The following is a 21,446-nucleotide window of genomic DNA, read 5'->3' as shown; positions in this document are numbered from 1 at the left end:
GCCGCTAGGGGCGCTTCCATTGATTTACGCGTCGAATATGTAAATGAGCGAGATACGCCGATTCACGAACGTACTTGCGCCCGTCGCAGTAAGCTACGCCGTTGCGTAAGGCGTACGTCCGGCATAAGGATAAAACACCTCTGTAGGTGGCGCAACCCATGCAAAGGTATAGACGACGGAACAGCCATCGTATTTTACGCCGTTTACGTAAGTCGTACGTGAATGGGACTGGTGTAGGTTACGTTCACGTTGAATGCATTGAGCCGTCGTATCTTAGGGAGTATATGCGATGTGATTCTGAGCATACGCGCACATGCGCCGTTCGTTCGGGAATTCATTTACATGGGGTCACGGCTAATTTTAATACAACACGCCCACTACCTTCCTAATTTGAATTAGGCGGGCTTACGCCGGCCCATTTACGCTACGCCGACGTAACTTAGGGAGCAAGTGCTTTGTGAATACTGGTCTTGCCTCTCTATGTTACGTTGGCGCAGCGCATATGAGCTGCGCTACGCCCGCTCTACCTGAATCCGGATATATGGGTTTAGGCCTCGTACACATGATAGGTTAACCAGAGGACAACGGTCTGAAGGACCGTTGTCATAGGTTAACCAATGAAGCTGACTGATGGTCCATCACGCCCACACACCATAGGTTAAATAACCAATCGTGTCAGAACGCAGTGACGTAAAACACAACGACGTGCTAAATAAAAACGAAGTTCAATGCTTCCAAGCATGTGTCGACTTGATTCTGAGCATGCGTGGATTTTTAACCGATGGTCGTGCCTACTAACGATCGGTTTTGACCTATCGGTTAGGAATCCATAGGTTAATTTTAAAGCAAGTTGGCTTTTTTTTAACCTATGGTTAAATAACCTATGGGGCCCACACACGATCGGTTTTGACCGATGAAAACGGTCCATCAGACCGTTGTCCTCTGGTTAACCTATCGTGTGTACGAGACACATTTGAAAGTACATGTGTAAGCTGCAGGGCAGGTATGCCTTTGTGCTATTGCTGGGTGTCCAGTGCATCGCTGTACATTTTAGGAGTGTTGCACACTCCCGAGGGAGCTGCTTTTGTTTGTTCAGTCTGTTACTCTGCCTTTCAACCCCAATGAACTGTCCCAACCCCTCTGGCACACCTAGCAATGTTATTAATGGAATAACTCCACAGCAATACACAACAGAGTTCCATTTGTAGTTTACTTAAAGAAAAGAAAAGTTCAGGTTAACATTTGTCAGCCAAGACCTGTATAAGTACTCAGAACTTGGCTGAAGCAGTTTAAAGAAACAATCAGGAACACTAAGCAACCAATGAAACAATAAGTAGTAATATACACAGATTAACCAGACTCCCCAATAACTTTTGGTGTGTGTGGGGTCCTGTGGCTAAAGGGGAACCCCAGGCCGGCATACGATACCTTCAGTACCCACCCAGTGAAATTATTTCAATACATGTGGTGTGCCCCCTTTAAGAACAACCGCAATAATATCCTGGAGGCAAAGCTTTGCGTTTGATTATTTTCACCGGCAATGTAGGAGCTCTGTGGACAATACTTGGATGTGGTATTCTATGAAAAGCATTAAAGGTTTCTGGGCAAAGCCCCCTCACCAAATCCTGTACACAGTCAGCAGTCCTCCCCTGAGCGATCGATCGATCTTAGATGCAGGTGTGTCGCAGTGGCATTCAGTCCTTGAGCTGTTGCAGGGTGTTCTTCTTTAGCATGGACAGTCTGTTCCTCTGGGCTGAAGCTGAATGAACAATCTGTTCCTCTGGGCTGAAGCTGCATGAACAATCTGTTCCTCTGGGCAGGAGCTGCATGCACAATCTGTTCCTCTGGGCTGGAGTTGCAGGCTGTGTGCCCCTTGGTAGGCCGCGTTTCCACACACACACATAGAGTGCAGATGCTCTCCTGATGGGGTGCAGGCAAAAAAGAGGCTCTGGCCTAGTTCCTCTGTTTTTTTATCTCCTCGCCCCCCACAGTCCTTTGCTGCTGTCTGATGATTGACTCAGGTTCTTCCAATAGGGAGTTCACAGACAACTTCCAATAGGGAGTTTACAAACAAACAATTTCTGAGTGTCTGTGTGAAGAGAGAAGGGTGTGGGTTGTCCCTTAATAGATTAGATCAGTCTGGAGAAGTACTTGCTACAGGAGCGGTGGGATTCCTCCAGGCAAATCATGCCCTTAACCTATCTATTATTATTTATGTGCTCCAACTTTAGAGACTCTCAAATTATAGAGCTAGGACTGCAGTACACTGGGGTGCCATGGTGTGCCCTCCGCAGCTTATGCATATATCTGCAAATGTGTGCAAACTAAACCCCTTGTTTCTAATGTGAACTGTTAGACAGGGTCAATTAGGAGACCACACACTGGCAAAATTACATCAGACTGGCAAATGACATAAAAAGCCACATAGCCACAGGGAAAACATTGAGTCACACTGCAGCTGTACAGTATGGCAAATAAATTCCAAACAAGCTGTCCAGAATAAGTGGCACTAACAGAGTTGGGGAAAAATTACAATAATGCCAGGGGTGCTTTCAATGGTCACCTTTTGTTCAAATGGTTTAAAGTGACTTCCCTTGCAAGTCACTCTGTCCTAATGCTTAGAGGGAAGGGTCTTTTCTCCACAACTGATGTCCCAAGAAAGATGTGGGGGTTAGTGGGGGGGGACTTATAGTGGGGCACCCAGATATCTGCTCCTACCCACAGGAATGAGCACAGGAGTACATTACTACTCCTTACCCATACTCTCAAAGAGTTGAAGGTAGAGTAACACACGCCTTGGAAAAAGTCCTTTTATACAAATAAAATAATAAATGTTATCCTGATGTAAATCCACTTCAACCATGTCGTCCAGAGATGTAAATCTATTGTCAATCACAATGAACCAATACCCACCAATGGTAACTCTGGAGGAGTTGCAGAGATCCACAGCTCACGTGGCAGAATCTGTCCGCAGGACAACTATTAGTTGCGCACTCCACAAATATGGCCTTTGTGGAAAAGTGGCAAGAAGAAAGCCATTGTTGAAAGAAAGCCATAAGAAGTCCCATTTGCAGTTTGCAAGAAGCCATGTGGGGGACACAGCAAACATGCGGAAGGAAGTTCTCTGGTCAGATGAGACCAACATTTAATTTAATGTGTGGCGGAAAACTAACAATGCACATCACCCTGACCACACCATTCCCACTGTGAAACATGGTGGTGGCAGCATCATGTTGTGGGGATGCTTTTCTTCAGCAGGGACAGGGAAGCTGATCAGAGTTGACGGGAAGATGGATGGAGCCAAATACAGTGCAATCTTAGAATAAAACCTGTTAGAGTCTGCAAAAGACTTAAAACTGGGGCAGAGGTTCACCTTCCAGCAGGACAATGACCCTAAACATACAGCCAGAGCTACATTGGAATGGTTTCGATCAAAGCATATTCATGTGTTAGAATGGCCCAGTTAAAGTGCAGATCTAAATCAAATTGAGAATCTGTGACAAGACTTGAAAATTGCTGTTCACAGACGCTCTCCATCCAATCTGACAGAGCTTGAGCTATTTTGCAAAGGAGAATGGGAAAATTGTCACTCTAGATGTGCAAAGCTGGTAGAGACATCCCCAAAAAGACTTGCAGCTGTAACTGCAGTGAAAGGTGAGTGAGTGAGTGAGAAACTTATATAGCGCAGCACATGCAAACTGAATCGCCTCAGGGAGCTTAGTATCCATTCCCTACTGTATTTTTTGCCTTCAGAATAGATGGGTTTTGAGTTTTTTTCTGAAGGGCAGGTGATTCACCTCCATTTGGATGCTGGTTGGTAAAGCGTTCCACAGTCTAGGTCCTTGGACTGCAAACCTTCGTTCTCCTTTGGACTTGTATCTGGCCTTGGGTATCTGGAGTAGATTTTGGTTGGTGGATCGGAAAACGCGATTGGGGTTGTGACATTTTAATTTTTCACATTGATATTGGGGGGCACTTCCTTGAACACACTTATGCGTCAGACAAAGTGCCTTAAATGTAATTCTATCTTTTACTGGCAACCAATGAAGGGATCTCAGGGAAGGTGAGATTGATTGTCATGTTTTTTTCCAGTCGCAAGTCGTTCTGCTGTATTTTGAACGACTTGTAGACGAGTGATTTGGTATTTTGGGAGTCAGAGGTAAAGGGCATTTGCATAGTCGAGTCTGGAGTTGATTATTGTTCCCACCACGACTGCTATGTCTTCTTTCGGGATAAAGGGAATGAGTCTACGTAGCAGGCACAGCAGATGGTGCGATCCACTGACTACTGACTGTGAGGGGTTAGCTCGGTAGCGGGGTGTGTGTCCCCTTGGGTGGGATCACCACACATTGAATTTATAAAGACTGCAGTCGAAGACGGTTTGAAAACAAAGTTCTTGGTTTATTTTTCCATCTTGCTGGAAACAATTGCAAGCATCCAAACAGCATAAACAAAATCAAACATAAAATAAATCCTAGCCACTCTGGGCGTCTACCTTCCACACAGGAACCTATCTATGAAGTCTAACACAGCCTACTGCTGGGTAGACAGTGCTGGTCATACAACACTAAACAATAGTCTTTTGATATAACACAGGAAAAAGTCAATGGTCTCCTCACCTCATCAGGAGACTTTCTGGCACTGCTCTCCTACTCACACAGCCTTAGGAGTGATGCAGCAACCAAGTGGAACCCTCTGGCTACTTATAAAGGCCTTGATTGCCTCACTCTGAACAGATGGAGTCTTTCAACGCCCTTAGACCTTGTCTGGCTCTTCTCGCAGCCAACGACTAATAATGATTAGTGTATTGTCTAAGCAAGGCAGAAATGTATGTCCTGTTTGTGACAACACCCACACATTTACCTGACTTCCTGTCACATGACCCTATTTGTGCATCCATTGTCATGTGGGTGTCAAAAGTGACTCCGAGACTTTTGACTTTGGTGCTAGGGGTAATGGTTTGTCCCAGAATGGGCGGGGGTGTCCATGTTGTTGCGGGGAGTCTCTTTCGGTTGGCGTGGAACAGGAGAAGTTCTGTTTTTGAGCCATTGAGTTTAAGGTAACTCTTCGTCATCCAATTTTCTATCAAAGTAAGGCATTTCTCTAGTCCGAGATGATGGTCCTTCTTGTTGCAGATGCGAAAATAGAGTTGGGTGTCATCCGCGTAGGAGTGATAGAGTAACTTCTGGTTACTGATGATTTCAAAAAGAGGGCGGAGATAGATATTGAATAGTACGGGTGACAAAGTATTGACTCAGGGGGGCTGAATACAAATGCACACCACACTATTCACATATTTATCTATAAACAATTTTGAAAAACATTTATAATTTTACTTCCACTTCACAATTACGTGCCACTTTGATTTGGTCTATTACATAAAAACCCAATAAAATACATTTATGTTTTTGGGTTTAACATGACAAAATTTGGAAAATTTCAAGGGGTGTGAATACCTTTTCAAGGCACTGTACATGTTCCATTTAATTCTGTCCAATACGTAGGAAGGATGATGAAGGCTGACCTGGTCTACTCCATCAGAGAGGAACAAATCTGACATACTAGTGTGATGTTGTCATTTCTGCACAAGAATTGCTTATGCAAGAGCTTTTCAGGCGGCTAGGGAGCCATAGGAAGGAGCCGTGACATAACCCCAGAAAAAAAGAGAGAGAGACCTGTGGCTGAAACCTGTAGGATGTAAAAGATGGCTGTGAAAGAACTTAATATGTGTACATTGTGCCAGAATGACCTATTTGTGGTAAATCGTTCCATTCTAGCAAAGACCTCGACAAACATTGTTTTGGATGAAAATTAATTGCATAGAACATATTGATTTTACAGAGCGTAACTGATCCTCAGTCTAAACATTTCCAAGGACAGGAACCTCAATGCTTTATAAAGCTTATGCACTACTATGTACGGCCAATTCAACTAAGCACTGCCACTCATATCTTTACCTAAAAAAGTACTATAAGAAATGTATTGTATTCAATGGCAATAAAGTATCTACAGTAGACGTTAATGTTATTACTATAATTTTTCTGGCGACCATTTGGTACCCATAGAAAAGCCCAAGTTAACCTTTTATCAACCTGGGATACATTTGTTGGGCATTATAAATAAATAATGGTCTTCTTGGTTTAATACCGCTTTAACTCCTGTATCATCATCTCCATCTAGTGGCCAAAATTCAGCATATCTTCTCACTGATGTATCTTACAAAAATACACCACATTTTCGCCACTAAATGGAGCTGATGATAGAGGAGTAATCTTTTCAAAAACATACGGTGACATTTCGTTTAGTGTGCTTCTAAACCATTTTATAAATAGACCCACTTGGTGTTCTTTGCATTTTTTTTCTTCTTGTGTATTTGATAGTTGTTTATGTACATACATTTTTTTTCTTTTTTTTTTAAGGTTTTAACTGTCTATAAGGTAAAATATACAAATAATGAGGCTAAAGAGGGGCTGTTTTTTTTTTTTTTTTTGGGCACAAGAACAAATCACAAGCAGTTGGAAAATAATCAAAGGGCCTGTATTGATAGGCTTTGGTCTTGTGTCAATGGCATCAATTTGGTATCAGTTTGAAATGCGTTGGCGATCATCCAGATTTCATTGACAGGCACATTTGATTTGCAGTTGACCAACTATTGACCTGCATTTGCATTACTTCAAGGGGATTTTGCATTCCCATAGTCTAAGGTGACCAGACTTTAAAATTGAAATCTGGGGACACACCCGCTTTGTGGTCAAATTGTGGGAGGGGCTTAACAGAGTGTCATAAATAAAACCTAACTATTCTGCTCTGGGTCAGGAATGCATAATGCACAGAAGGCAGGGATCACAAGTGTGTAACACCAAATAGGCATAGGGTCAGGATTAAGTAGAGCAGATTGCAGAGGTCAGCAGTAAGTAACGCAGAGCTCAGGGGTCTGCAGTAAGTAACCCAAAGTTCAGGAGGTCATTAGTAAAAAAACACAGCTGTGGTTAGAAGTAAAGCAGATGGCAGGGGTCAGTATTGCATAACACAAATAGTAGGGGTAAGTAGTAAGTAACACACAGTGCAGGGGTCAGTAGTAATGTAGAGTTTAGGAGTCAGAAGTAAGTATTAGTAATGCGGATTGCAGGAGTCAGTAGCAAGTAACGCAGAGTTTAGTATTAAGTAACACAAGTTTCAGGGGTCATTAGTAATGCAAAATGCAGGGGCCAGTAGTAAATAGTACAAAATGCAGGGGTCAGCAGTAAGTATTGCATCTTCAGGAATAATGGAGTGTGTGGGTATGAGGCTCTGCAGGTAGCAGCTTGTCCTTTCCTTCTGTCCATCTCTGTTACTCACTACTTACAAAATAAAGTAAAGTTAGTAAATTCCTGTCTACTAATAAATAAGCCACCCAGTGTAACTGTCTTACTGGTACAAATAAGTGTACAGGTCTGCAGTAGCAAAACAGCATCTCCTCCGCCACCTAACCTTCTGCTTGTATGACTGTACAAGGCAGAAGGATGGATCACACAACATCATCATATTACCCAGACACCATTAGGTGCTAATGCAGACCCTCCCCTCTCTCTTCCTCCAGGGAAAAACAGCCAATGAGAAAATCAGGCAAATAGTTGCCAAGTAGTATCCCACAGCCAACTGGCCAAGGGCGCCATTTGTGAAGTACCATTCCATTACTTGTTTTTCTCTTCAGCTCCGACACTTGAACAGCAAACTGAAGCACGGCTTTTGACTGGTACGATAATGGTTGGGGTCACCTTTTTTGTCAGCCCTTTATGATGGGGATACCACCCAGCTTGGTGTGCTGGGCCAATATCGTTGGGGTCCACATTGTACTGCTGAACCATGCAATATTAGCTTTTTATCTGGTTTTAGCAGGTAAAAGCCAAAAGCTATTTTAATGCCCATGCTTTCCTCTGTCAGTCACTTGCTATACCTGGTGTCCAACGGCTAAAGCCACGTACACATGATCAGTCCATCCGATGAGAACGGTCTGATGGACCGTTTTCATCGGTTAACCGATGAAGCTGACTGATGGCCCGTCGCGCCTACACACCATCGGTTAAAAAATGTGTCAGAACGCGGTGACGTAAAACACAACGACTTGCTGAAAAAACCCGAAGTTCAATGCTTCCAAGCATGCGTCGACTTGATTCTGAGCATGCGTGGATTTTTAACCGATGGTTGTGCCTACTAACGATCGGTTTTGACCTATTGGTTAGGAATCCATCGGTTAAATTTAAAGCAAGTTGGCTTTTTTTTAACCGATGGTTAAATAACCTATGGGGCACACACACGGTCAGTTTTTGACCGATGAAAACGGTCTATCAGACCGTTGGTCCTCTGTTTAACCTATCGTGTGTACGAGGCCTAAAACGTTTATTTACATTTTTGTATAGCCTGAGGAAAGAACCTTCAACAGGTTTCTTTTTCTATCTGCATCCTTGTTGGGGAGACTTACCCTAACGTTCGGTGAAAGTGGTCACAAGGACAGGAAGCGATGGGACAGTTCTCTGATGGGGACACAGATAGCAATAAAAACACATTAATTTAGCAGAGAGTACAAAAGTTAGAATATCTATTATGGTTTAATTGTTCTCCATATCTTCTTATACCAGTAACACCCACACTTTCTAATTTCTTGTCACTGGGACAAGAGGTAAGAGGAAAACTTACATTTGGTGACACAGACATCAAGAAAAAGCTAGATCAAATATCAGCTTCTTATGCAGCGTACACACGACCGTTTTTCGGGTTCTAAAAAATGAAGTTTTTAAGGATCTAGAAAAAACAAAGTTTTTTTCAACCCGATCATTAAAACAGCCTTGCCTACACAGGACGTGAAAAAAAATTGTTCTAGCAAAGCGAGGTGACGTACAACGGCACTATAAAGGGGAAGTTCCATTCCGGTGGTGCCACCCTTTGGGCTGCTTTTGCTGATTTCATGTTAGTAAAAGACGATTCGCGCTTTTCAGTTACAGCGTGATGAATGTGCTATCTCCATTACGAATGCTAGTTTTACCAGAACGAGCGCTCCCGTCTCATAACTTGCTTCTGAGCATGAGCGTTTTTTTCACGTCTTTAAAGCCCACACACACGACCCGTTTTTTACAACCTTAAAAACGACAAAGTTAAAAACGTCTTGAAAAAATAGAGCATGTTCGAAATTTTTAATGCCCATTTTTTAGATTGTGAAAAATGCTCTGGAGCCCACACACGATCGTTTTTAATGACATAAAAAAAAAACTTAATTTTTTAGAACCCGAAAAATGGTTGTGTGTACAGTATGCGGCATAACTCACGCTACTTGTAAGCAGGTGCTTAGTAAGGTATTTCAATTGTTGATTGCAATGTTTTGTTATGGTTGTCAAGTAGAAGTGGTGCTACCTGAGAAGTAAGGTTTAACACCTGGGGATGTTTACATTCCTTGTAATAGGAATAAAAGTGAAAAAAAAAAAAATGAAGAAAAAGTGTAAAAAAAAAGAAAAAATAGGTAAAAATAAATAAATAAAAGAATAAAAAAAAATTAAAACACCCCCTGTCCCCGGTAGCTCACGCACAGAAGCGAACGCACACGTAAGTCCCGCCGACATATGTAAACGCCGTTTAAACCACATATGTGAGGTATCGCCGCGTGCGTTATAGTGCCAGCAACAATTCTAGCAATAGATCTCCTCTGTAAATCTAAACTGGTAACCTGTAAAAATTTTTCAAAGCGTTGCCTATGGAGATTTTAAGTACCGAAGTTTTGGCGCCATTCCATGAGTGTGCGCAATTTTAAAGCATGACATGTTAGGTATCTGTTTACCTCGGTGTAACATAATCTTTCATATTTTACAAAAAAACTGGGCAAACTTTACTGTTTTGTTATTTTTTTAATTCATGAAAAATTTCCAAAAAAAGGCGTTGAAAAATTATTGCGCAAATACCGTGCAAGATAAAACGTTGCAATGACCGTCGTTTTATTCCCTAGGGTGTCTGCTAAAAAAACATATATAATGTTTGGGGGTTCTGCGTAATTTCTAGCAAAAGAATGATGATTTTTACATGTAGGAGAAAAGTGCCCAGAATAGGCCCAGTATTGAGGTGGGCATAAAAGGCCCGGTATTGAAGTGGTTAAAGCTTTTAGAATGAGTTTTCCTTCTACTCTGACAGTCTTATGAGGCCTGTAGAATCCCTGACCCGCTGTATGGACATTGCGGATTGGCCCTGTGCTGGTCACATGCACCCTCCCCCCAAAAAAAAAAAACTCTATAGCAATAAACACCAAACTGAGCATGTGCAGAATTCCCCACGGCTCTGTTCTATCAGGAAATGGCTTGGAGACAGTGGAAGAAGAAGAGAATCAGAGAAGACAGGATCAAACAGCCTTTTTACACAATGGGGAGAATTAACCCCTTAGGCCCCCGTACACACGAGAGGATCCATCCGCTGGAATTGATCCGCGGACCGGCTCCAGCGGATAGATTCCCCTGTGTGTACAATCCAGCGGATCTGTTTCCGTGGATTTTTTTCCCCTGTGATGGATTCCAGCGGATAAAAATTTTAAGACATGCTTTAAAATCTATCCGCTTGAAATCTATCCCAACGGATTGATCCGCTGGTCTGTAACAGACTCACCGGATCAATCCGTCCGAATGAATCCCCCGCATGCGTCGTAATGATTCCACGCATGCGTGGAATCCTTATATGACAGCGTCGCGCACGGTCGCCACGTCATCATCGCGGCGACGGCTCGACACGTCATCGCGATGGGATTTCGGCGCGGATTTCGATCCGATGGTGAGTACACTCCATCGGATCAAAATCCTCGGAAATCCTCGAGAGGATCTATCCGCGGAAACGGTCTGGTGGACCGTATCCGCGGATAAATCCTCTCGTGTGTACTAGGCCTTAGGTTCCACAGTGAGTATAACGAGCATGTTTTACTGCATATACAGACTGGGGTAGATTCAGGTACCGCTGCGCACTCCTTACGGAGGCGCAGCGTCCCGTTTTGCCCTGCGGCCCCTCGCAAGGACGTCATTTGCTTCAAAGTGAATGTAAATGGCGCCCAGCGCCATTCACGATTCACTTACGCAAACGACGTAAAATGTAAACTTTGCGACGCGGGAACGACGGGTATACGTAACATTGGCTGCCCCTGCTATTAGAAGGAGCAGCCTTACGCGAAACCCGACGGACGGAAACAACGTAAACTGCGTACGCAGGGCTCGCGTAACGTTGTGAATCGGCATTAGTATGCAATTTGCATACTATACGCTGACCACAATGGGAACGCCCCCTAGCGGCCAACGTAAGAATGCAGCCTACGATATGACTGGCATAAGAGCCTTATGCTAGTCATATCTTAGGCTGCCGTCGGCGTAACGAGGTTCCTGAATCAGGAGCATTCGTAACGCCGGCGCAAGTAAGCAATTGCGCTGCGTAACTATGGTTACGCAGACGCAATTGCTTCTTGAATCTAGGCCACTGATTTTACTGTTGTGGGTTTAGTAACACTTTAAACCTGACTTGTACCTAAACTTCATCCAGTTTGACCCCGGAGATCCACTGTAATAATGTTGCTCATATTTGTAAGCATGACACAAGCATGTATAACCTCCTGAATCAGCCACACTTTTCCAGCATTGTTCAATAAAACCGCGCGTGATTTTAATATACAGGGCCTCGAAAAATTACATGAAACCGGTCTACAACAGTTCTCTAAGCTGTGCTTATACAAAATGTGATTCTAATTTGATGAGTTTGGCCTGTAGTGACCCTGCCTACGTCGCTCTGGAGTATTTTTAGCATTCTTTTTTTTTTGCTATTGGAAATGTTTTCCTACCAAAAACAATGTAAGTTCCAGTTTTGACAGGAATGTGCTTCTTTTTCCTCTGTGCCTAGAACTTAAAAAAAAAAAAAAAAAATGTTTGAATGGAAAATTGTTCTGCTAAAAATAATTTCAAAAACAAAAAGAAATGCCCCGTTTCAGCCCCTGGAAGTGATACAAATGGCAGACGGCCAAATCAGGCAATAAAAAGAGTTTGTGAAATGCGAAGAATGCCTTTCAAATGTATTTATTGATTCAGCACTTCAGTTCGTAGCGCTGGTCAGCGTAGGCAGCGTTAATTGTTCTAGAAATATAAACAGATGGTAGTCAAGTCATGAATTTCGTATGTATAAAGGTTAGCTTACCAAAAGCATGGGCTACCCTCACTAAACACTCCTTTAGTGCTGTCTATAGTAAGCAGGAAAGTGGATCTACCTCTGCTCCTTGGAATAGGTTTGAGCAACCAAACTTGGCTTTTCAGCTGAGTTACCGTTGTCACCAGCCTGAGTTTCCATCTACTAGAGCAGGGGGTCTCCATATTACAGCCCGTGGGCCACATCTGCCACACTTTAACTTTTCATCTGTCCCGCAACAACTGTCTACAAAAAACCTTGGCTGTATGGAGGTAAATGTGCTGGTCTGTGTATCATAATATGTAAACTGGGGCGCTCACTACGAAACCAGCTAGTCAATCAGCCAACCCCAGTCCCCAATGCAGATTATCCAATTACATCCGCCATGGTTGGCATGTTGGCCCACCCCCTGCATTTACAGGTGGACAAGACTTCGTCCACTCAGACTAGCTTCCACCTTGCTGCTCTACACCCTGAAAGGTAATGGGGGACTCTGTTGGGCATATGTGGATGTAATGGGGGACTATGCTGGGCATACATGGATGTAATGGGGGACTATGCTGGGCATGCAGGGATGTAAGGGGGGACTCTGCTGGGCAAACAGCGATGTATGGGGAGACTCTGCTGGGCATACAGGGATGTAAGGGGGGACTCTGTTGGACATACAGGAATGTAAGGGGGGACTCTGTTGGACATACAGGAATGTAAGGGGGGACTCTGTTGGACATACAGGAATGTAAGGGGGGACTCTGTTGGACATACAGGAATGTAAGGGGGGACTCTGTTAGGCATACAGGAATGTTAGGGGGGACTCTGTTGGGCAAACAGGAATGTAAGGGGGGACTCTGTTGGGCATACAGGAATGTTAGGGGGGACTCTGCTGGGCATACAATGGATGTAATGAGGGACTCTGCTGGGCACTGTCACTCATATCAACTCCCTGCCAGCACTGCCACTCATCCCATCACCCCCTCACCAAGGAGTCATGCCTCGTACACACGATCAGTTTTCCCAATGGGAAAACTGTGAGGAGAGCTTTTGCCCAGGAATCCCGGCCGTGTGTATGCTCCTCACAGTTTTTTTTTGTCACGGAACCATGAACCAGACGTACAACAAGAGATAAGTGAAAATAAGAAGGCTTTATTGAAAATCAAGCTGTAAAGCAAAAGTCCAAACGGATGGTAAAACAGAGTCTTGCGAAGCCAGAGGTCAGGAACCAGAAGGGTAGTCGGACGAAGCCAGGATCAGGAACCAGCAGGGAAGTCAGACGAAGCCAGGATCAGGAACCAGCAGGGAAGTTCAGACGAAGCCAGGATCGGAACCAGAAGCAGCAGCAGTCTTAGAAGCATGTGAACACAGGAGGACCAAGCAAGGAACTGAAGCCACAGAGCTCCTATATATGTGAGCCAGGCATCCAGCTCCTCCCAGTGGGAAGGAGGAGCCGCAGGGTGAGAGGCTACAAGAGTCCCAGAAACCAAGATGGCCGCCAGCACATGTCAAACGAAGGAGACAGGAGAGAGGTAAGACCATGACAGTACCTCCCCCTCAAGGGCCCCTCCTCCGCGGTGCAAAAAACAGTTTCTGAGGGAAACGTGCGTGGAAGGCTCGGAGCAAGGCAGGAGCATGGACATCTGCGGAGGGAACCCAGGAACGCTCCTCTGGACCGTAACCACGCCAGTGGACCAAAAACTGCACCCGACCGCGGACCAGGCGTGAGTCCAGGATATTGCTCACCTCATACTCCTCATGATTGCCCACTTGGACCGGACGAGGCCGAGGAACCGAGGAAGTGAAGCGATTGCACACCAGTGGCTTCAACAGGGAGACATGAAACACGTTGGAGATCCGCATGCCAGGAGGAAGCGCAAGGGCATAGGCTACCGGGTTTACCCTGCGAAGCACTCGGAAGGGACCAACAAAGCGAGGAGCCAGCTTGGGAGTGGGCACTCGAAGGTTGAGGTTGCGAGTGGACAACCATACACGGTCTCCGACCTGGTAGGAAGGAGCAGGCGCTCGTCTGCGATCAGCCTGGAGTTTCTGGCGCTGCGCAGAGACCTCAAGGGACTTCTGGATCTGTACCCAAGAGGCGCGTAGGACGGAAAGGTGATCCTCCACAGCCGGAATATCCTGGGGAGAGAATGCCTCCGGTAACACGGCAGGTTGGAACCCATAATTGGCCATGAAGGGAGACGTCCCAGAGGAAGAGTTCACCGCCGTGTTCCTGGCAAACTCAGCCCAAGGCAGGAGGTCAACCCAATTGTCCTGGTGATCGGAGACATAGCAACGAAGGAATTGCTCCAAGGCCTGATTGGATTGAGGGTGGTAGGCCGAGGAGAAGGAGAGATGAATCCCCAACTGGGAGCAAAAGGCGCGCCAGAACCTGGACACAAACTGACTCCCCCGATCCGACACTATCTCCTTGGGCAAACCGTGCAACCGGAAGACCTCCCAGGCAAAAATCGTGGCCAATTCTTGTGCAGAGGGTAACTTCTTGAGAGGAACACAGTGGCACATTTTAGAAAACCAATCCACAATCATGAGAATGACCGTATGGCCTCGGGATGCAGGGAGATCCACAATGAAATCCATCCCCAGGTGTGACCATGGGCGCTCCCCGGTGGCTATGGGTTGCAGCAGGCCCAACGGAAGGTGCCGAGGGGACTTACTCTGGGCACAAACGGAGCATGCCGCTACATATGCGGCGATGTCGGAACGTAGGGAAGGCCACCAGAACAGACGTGAAACAGCCCAGGACAGCTGATTCTTACCAGGATGCCCCGCAGTCTTGGAGTTATGGTAGGTTCGCAACAACCGAGTGCGCAACTCCTCAGGCACAAAACATCTGCCGTTGGGTCTCCCAGAGGGAGCACCAGATTGAGCCGCCAAAATCTGCTCACCAAGGGGAGAGGTCAGGCTGGTGCGAATGGCGGCCAGGATCTGATTCGGAGGTATGACCGAAGTCGGTATAGATTCCTCCCTGGACAGCTCGGAGTACTGCCGTGATAAGGCATCCGCCCTGATGTTCTTGGAACCGGGTAGGTAGGAGACCACGTAATTAAAACGTGACAAGAACAGAGCCCATCTGGCCTGACGTGGTGTCAATCTCTTGGCCTCAGAAAGGTAGGTCAGATTCTTGTGGTCCGTCAGGATGAGAACCGGAACCACGGAGCCCTCGAGCAAGTGCCTCCACTCTTTGAGAGCCTGCACTATGGCCAATAACTCCCTGTCACCAATCTGATAGTTGCACTCCGCGGGTGACAGTTTCCGGGAGTAAAACCCACAAGGAAGCAGCGGACCCTCTGGTGTTCTACGCTGAGACAGAAGGGCGCCTACTCCCGTCTCAGATGCGTCCACCTCGAGGACAAAGGGCAACCCAGGGTTGGGATGAGACAGAATCGGGGCCGACACAAAGGCGGATTTTAGGGCCTCAAAAGCCCGGATGGCCTCGAGCGGCCAGACCTGGGAATTACTGCCCTTCCTGGTCAGATCCGTGAGAGGCTTGGCCAGCATGGAGAAGTCCCTGATGAACTTCCGATAATAATTGGCGAAGCCCAAAAAGCGCTGCAAGGAACGAAGACCACTGGGCTGAGGCCACTGTAAGACAGCCGAAACCTTCTCAGGGTCCATGGAGAACCCCTCAGCGGAAATGATGTAACCTAAGAAGGTTACCTGGGATCGGTGAAATTCGCATTTCTCAAGCTTACCGAACAGCTTGTTCTCTCGTAACCGTTGCAACACTCGCTTGACATCCAGAATGTGGGCCTCCATGGATTCAGAGTATACCAACATGTCATCCAAATAGACCACCACACACTGCTGCAACAGGTCACGGAAAACATCGTTGATGAATTCCTGAAAGACTGCGGGCGCATTGCACAACCCAAAGGGCATAACCAAGGATTCATAATGACCGGTCCTGGTGTTAAACGCGGTCTTCCACTCATCGCCCGCCTTGATCCTTACCAGGTTATATGCCGCCCTCAAGTCGAGTTTGGTAAAGACCGTGGCCCCCTTAAGGCGATCGAACAGCTCGGAAATCAAGGGTATCGGGTAAGCGTTCTTGATCGTGATGCGATTAAGGCCCCTGTAATCGATGCAAGGCCTCAACTCACCGCCCTTCTTTTTCACAAAGAAAAATCCAGCCCCTGCCGGGGACGAGGATTTGCGAATGTGACCACGGGACAGCGCCTCCATCACGTACTCCTCCATGGCCTCATTCTCCGCAACCGACAGTGGATAGACCCTGCCGCGAGGAGGAACGGCACCAGGTTGTAACTCTATGGCACAATCGTATGGGCGGTGCGGAGGTAGGGCAACTGCGCGCACCTTATCGAATACATCCCGGTACTCCTCGTATTCAGGAGGCAACAGAGAGTCTGAGGAAGTACACAGCAACTTGACAGGCCCATGGATGCAACTAGTCCCACACTGTGGTGACCATGAGAGGATCTCGGCCGATCTCCAGTCAAAATTCGGATTATGCTTCTGGAGCCAGGGGTACCCCAAGACCACCGAGTAGTGTGGAGACGAAATAACCTGGAAGCAGACTGACTCTCTGTGAACGGCACCAATGGCTATCCCCACTGGTCACGTGTGACGGCTGGAGGGGTCTGCCGTCTATCGCCTCTAGAGCCAGCGGGGAACCTCGAGCCTGCAGAGGAATGGAATTGGCGGCAGCGAACTCACTATCAATGAAAAAACCACCAGCACCAGAGTCCACCAACGCCTGGGTCGTCACCGAGCCCCCGACCCAGGAGAGGACAACAGTGATCAGTGGTTTATCAACACGGGAAACCGGGGACGAGGAGACTCCACCCAAGATCTGCCCCCGACAGGATCTCAGGTGCGAGCGTTTCCCGGACGGTTCGGACATGCCAACCGAAAATGCCCACCGAGACCACAGTACGTGCATCGGCCCTCGCGTCTCCGGAGTACCCTCTCCCCCTCGGACAGGCGAGCAAACCCCAGCTGCATGGGTTCACCCCCAGACAAGTCAACCCCAGGAGGCGTGGGAGGAGAGGGAGGCACGGGTGGGACAGCAAACGTAGGCGCCAAACTGTTAGGAGGCCTCCGCAGGCTCTCCTTAAAGGAAGGTCTCTCCCTGAGTCTGGTGTCAATCAAAATCAGGAAAGAAATAAGAGCCTCGAGCTCCACTGGTAGGTCCTTAGCTGCAACCTCATCCTTCAAGGCATCCGAGAGACCATGAGAGAAAGCAGCGACCAGAGCCTCATTATTCCAGCCCACCTCTGCTGCCAGGGTACGAAACTCAATGGCGTATTCGGCTACGGATCGTGAACCCTGTCTGACGGACATAAGGAGCTTCGCAGCAGAGGCGGCGCGAGCCGGCACATCGAATACCTTCCGAAGAGAAGCAACAAAACCGGAAAACTCGGCAACCACCGGATTGTTGTTCTCCCATAAAGGGCTGGCCCAGGCCAAGGCCTTGTCCGAGAGCAGCGAGATCAAGAAGCCCACCTTTGATCTCTCAGTGGGAAAGGCATGTGGCAGCAACTCGAAATAAATGCCCACTTGGTTAAGGAAACCTCGGCACTTAGTTGGCTCTCCCCCAAATTGCTGTGGAAGGGGGGCAGAACCGGTCATACCCCGAAACACCGCAGGCGCAACAACAGGTGTCGGGGTAGACTCTGGCGCAACAACCGGAGCGGCAGTAGGAGCGGGCCCAGGAGCGACAACCGACCCATCGGCAACGGGAGCGAAATGAGCCGTGCGTTCAAGCAGGGTTTGCAACGCCACGGCGAACTGACCCAACAGGTAATCCTGCTGATCAAGTCTGGCAACCAGCGTGGGTAGCGAGGATGGCCCTGTACCGTCAAAATTCATGGCTTGGTCCTAATGTCACGGAACCATGAACCAGACGTACAACAAGAGATAAGTGAAAATAAGAAGGCTTTATTGAAAATCAAGCTGTAAAGCAAAAGTCCAAACGGATGGTAAAACAGAGTCTTGCGAAGCCAGAGGTCAGGAACCAGAAGGGTAGTCGGACGAAGCCAGGATCAGGAACCAGCAGGGAAGTCAGACGAAGCCAGGATCAGGAACCAGCAGGGAAGTCACACGAAGCCAGGATCGGAACCAGAAGCAGCAGCAGTCTTAGAAGCATGTGAACACAGGAGGACCAAGCAAGGAACTGAAGCCACAGAGCTCCTATATATGTGAGCCAGGCATCCAGCTCCTCCCAGTGGGAAGGAGGAGCCGCAGGGTGGGAGGCTACAAGAGTCCCAGAAACCAAGATGGCCGCCAGCACATGTCAAACGAAGGAGACAGGAGAGAGGTAAGACCATGACATTTTTATGTTAAAACTGCCCAAAAAACACCGGACAAAGAAAAAGAGAAGCTTTTTTCCCGCCGGGAAAACTGGCGGACTTTTGCCCGGCGGTTTTTGCCAGTTTTCTTATGGGAAAAACTACGATGGAGCATACACACAGCTGGGATTCCCAGCCAAAGCTCCATCGCAGTTTTCCTGTCGGGAAAACCGGCTGTGTGTAGGGGAAAGACTGAACTGAGCAGGTTCTCGGCTTTCCCCTCGGGATTTCCGACAGGAACTTTTCCCGTCGGAAATCCTGTACCTGTGTACGAGGCATAAGAGAAGGAATAAAAATAGAGAATACATGGCAGGGAGAGGAAAAGAGAGGGTGGAACAAAGAAAAAGGAGAGAAAGAATAAGAGAAAGAATAAAAAAGATGGCTAGAGAGAGGAATGGGGAAAAAAATAAAATTAGGATAGTGTAGCGCTACCCCCTCAGGAGCCGCTGGTTAGATTTGGGATCGGCGTAATTATGTTACCTCTGTGATGTGTCTAGGGATGAAGATAAGGATGAGGATGGTGAGTAGGCATGTGCAATTTTTTAAGTTACGAATACGTTTTCCGTCAATTTTCTTTATTTTAGTTGATTCGTTAACATACGAATGAACGAATGGTTTAGCGCAATTAATAACGATATTTTCAAAATAACGAATATGAAAAACAACGAAGATACGAAAGATGAAAGAAACGAAAACATAGAAACAACGAAAATACCGAACCCAAAAAAAATAATAATTACGAAAAACAAAATGAACGAAAATGCAAACTTACTAATATTCGAAGACCGAAAAGAAAACAACCGAAATGCCGAACAAAGACTAAAAAACGAAAATCAAAACTAACGAAAAATAAATTACGAATCTTCGGAAAACTGAAATGAAAACAACGAAAATACAAAATAATGTAAATTAGCTTTCGTTAGTACTGAAATATTTCTGGACATTGACCAATAGCCACTGAGCGCTGTCCCTTTCCTCTGAAGAGGTTTGTTCCTTCCCCCAATGAGCTTCTTTCTCATTACCTCCTGGCTCATTGTGTCTTTTTCTGTGTTAAACTGCAGTGCATCTAATTTCTAGATTTGTATTTGTAATATCTGACATATTTTAGTTTTCTTCTACGTCAGACTTCATTCTAGACAGGGTGTGTGTGCTAACTAAGACAGTCAAGTCAATCACAGTAAAGTACGAATTACAAAATTACGACGAGTAGTGTGTCGAATAAACGTAAAATGTATTCTAACAGAATTACGAATGCAATAAAATCTACAAAAGAACGTTTTTACAATCAAAGGAAATTAGACACGAAAATACGAATGATCATAAAGCAACGAAAATATATTTCTTACGGAAATACGAATGCGGCATGATGGAAAATATATTGTAAATACGAATAGCAAAACAACGAGAATTAAACTAACGTAAAAACGAAGGAACGAATAAAATCATTTTAAAAATACGAACGCGGCAGAATACAAAATATAACGAAAATACGAATCTCGATTCAACGAAAAATAAACTAACAGAAAAAAACGGAAACGGAAAAAAGAGTGTTACGAAAATACTAAAGAGTACGAATACGATAACTAACGTCTTACGAAATTACGACTTGTTACGAATCACGATAAACGAACAGAAACAAAACAGAAATAAACGAAATTTTTTGCTGTGCACATGTCTAATGGTGAGAGTAGTGATGGAATGTCCAGACAACGGGGTGACGTTTTCAATGCTTTTATTTCTGGCCCAACACGACCAACAATCAACTTGAGGTAGATAGGATAGGTTGGTGAAAGGAGAGAACTTTGCAGATTCAGGCCTATGGATAAATGGAAACAGTCCTGCTTCTAGTAGAAACTCTTACTTCGTCGCCACTCCAGCCGGAGTGGGTGTAGTGCCCCCCGACAGGTCCCTCTCACAGGCTTGGCAGCCGAAGTGTCACTAGAACTTCTGGGAAGGAACAAGTCTCTGCCACTGACTTGACTCTAGTAAAATTTAGATCAGTAGTGAGACCTCTGCCACAGGCCCAGTACTCAGGAACATGGATGGTAGAGCGAATCCTCCCAGTAACACAATTTCGCCTGAATCTTCCTCAGGTAGACTTGATAGCTAGGAGTCATCGACTAACAGTTTGCAACATACAACCTGTCAGTGTCCGGTCACCCAGATGCCCGATGGATTGTCTAAGCCCTGTTGGTTCACCTCAGACCGACTCCCCACCGAACAGCACAACTCGCTTGGGATCTTCTTATAAGATGAGGGAACCCAGTAAGTCACTGGGGTCCCTTCGCAGCATCAGTTGCTCCAGGCCATGAGGGCCCAAAATCAGGAACTCCGCGTGGCACGTGCGCCCCAATCTGGTAGGCCAGGCCGGGGGAACGTGATGTGCGCACACCCTAAAGGTGGGTGCCGCACCTGGAACCAGGAACGAGCGAAGAACCCCAAAAAATGGTGTCCGTCACAGAAATACCCTTCCCCAGCATGCCCTGCGAGGGAAACACTCCTCTAATTGGCTGCTGGGGAAAAGCGACTCTGCCCGGACCCCTCCGGCGCCACCTGCCATCCAGAGATGGAATTACACCCCTGGAGCACAGGCTGACACCACAGGACAGCCCAGAACCCATTTAGCAAAACAACACGGATGAGAGCAAGGTAACTCTCTCATCCCCCAACTAAATTTGACATAGCACCTGTACTGAAAAGTACACAGGCGCTACACAAGCGAGAGATAAAAGGGAACGAAAGGAGAACAAAGAGAGTGGCAAATCCTAAAATGTACCATAAGGGGTTTTAATACTGTACAAGTGAAAGGGACTCAGGGAGTGCTAAATGTCCGTGGGTTAGGGGCGCAAATTATTTGTCTTGTCTTGGGTGCTGACAGCCCGCGCTACGAAAATAATTTTACTGTTAGGGGTCCCCACAGCTGGGAAAATTTATTAAGGGGTCACGGCACTAGTAAGG

The sequence above is a fragment of the Rana temporaria genome, chromosome 4 (assembly GCF_905171775.1).
Source record: "Rana temporaria chromosome 4, aRanTem1.1, whole genome shotgun sequence".
In the NCBI taxonomy this organism is placed as follows: Eukaryota; Metazoa; Chordata; class Amphibia; order Anura; family Ranidae; genus Rana; species Rana temporaria.
The sequence above is the reverse complement of the archived record's forward strand: the minus strand, read 5'-3'. Positions refer to the sequence as shown.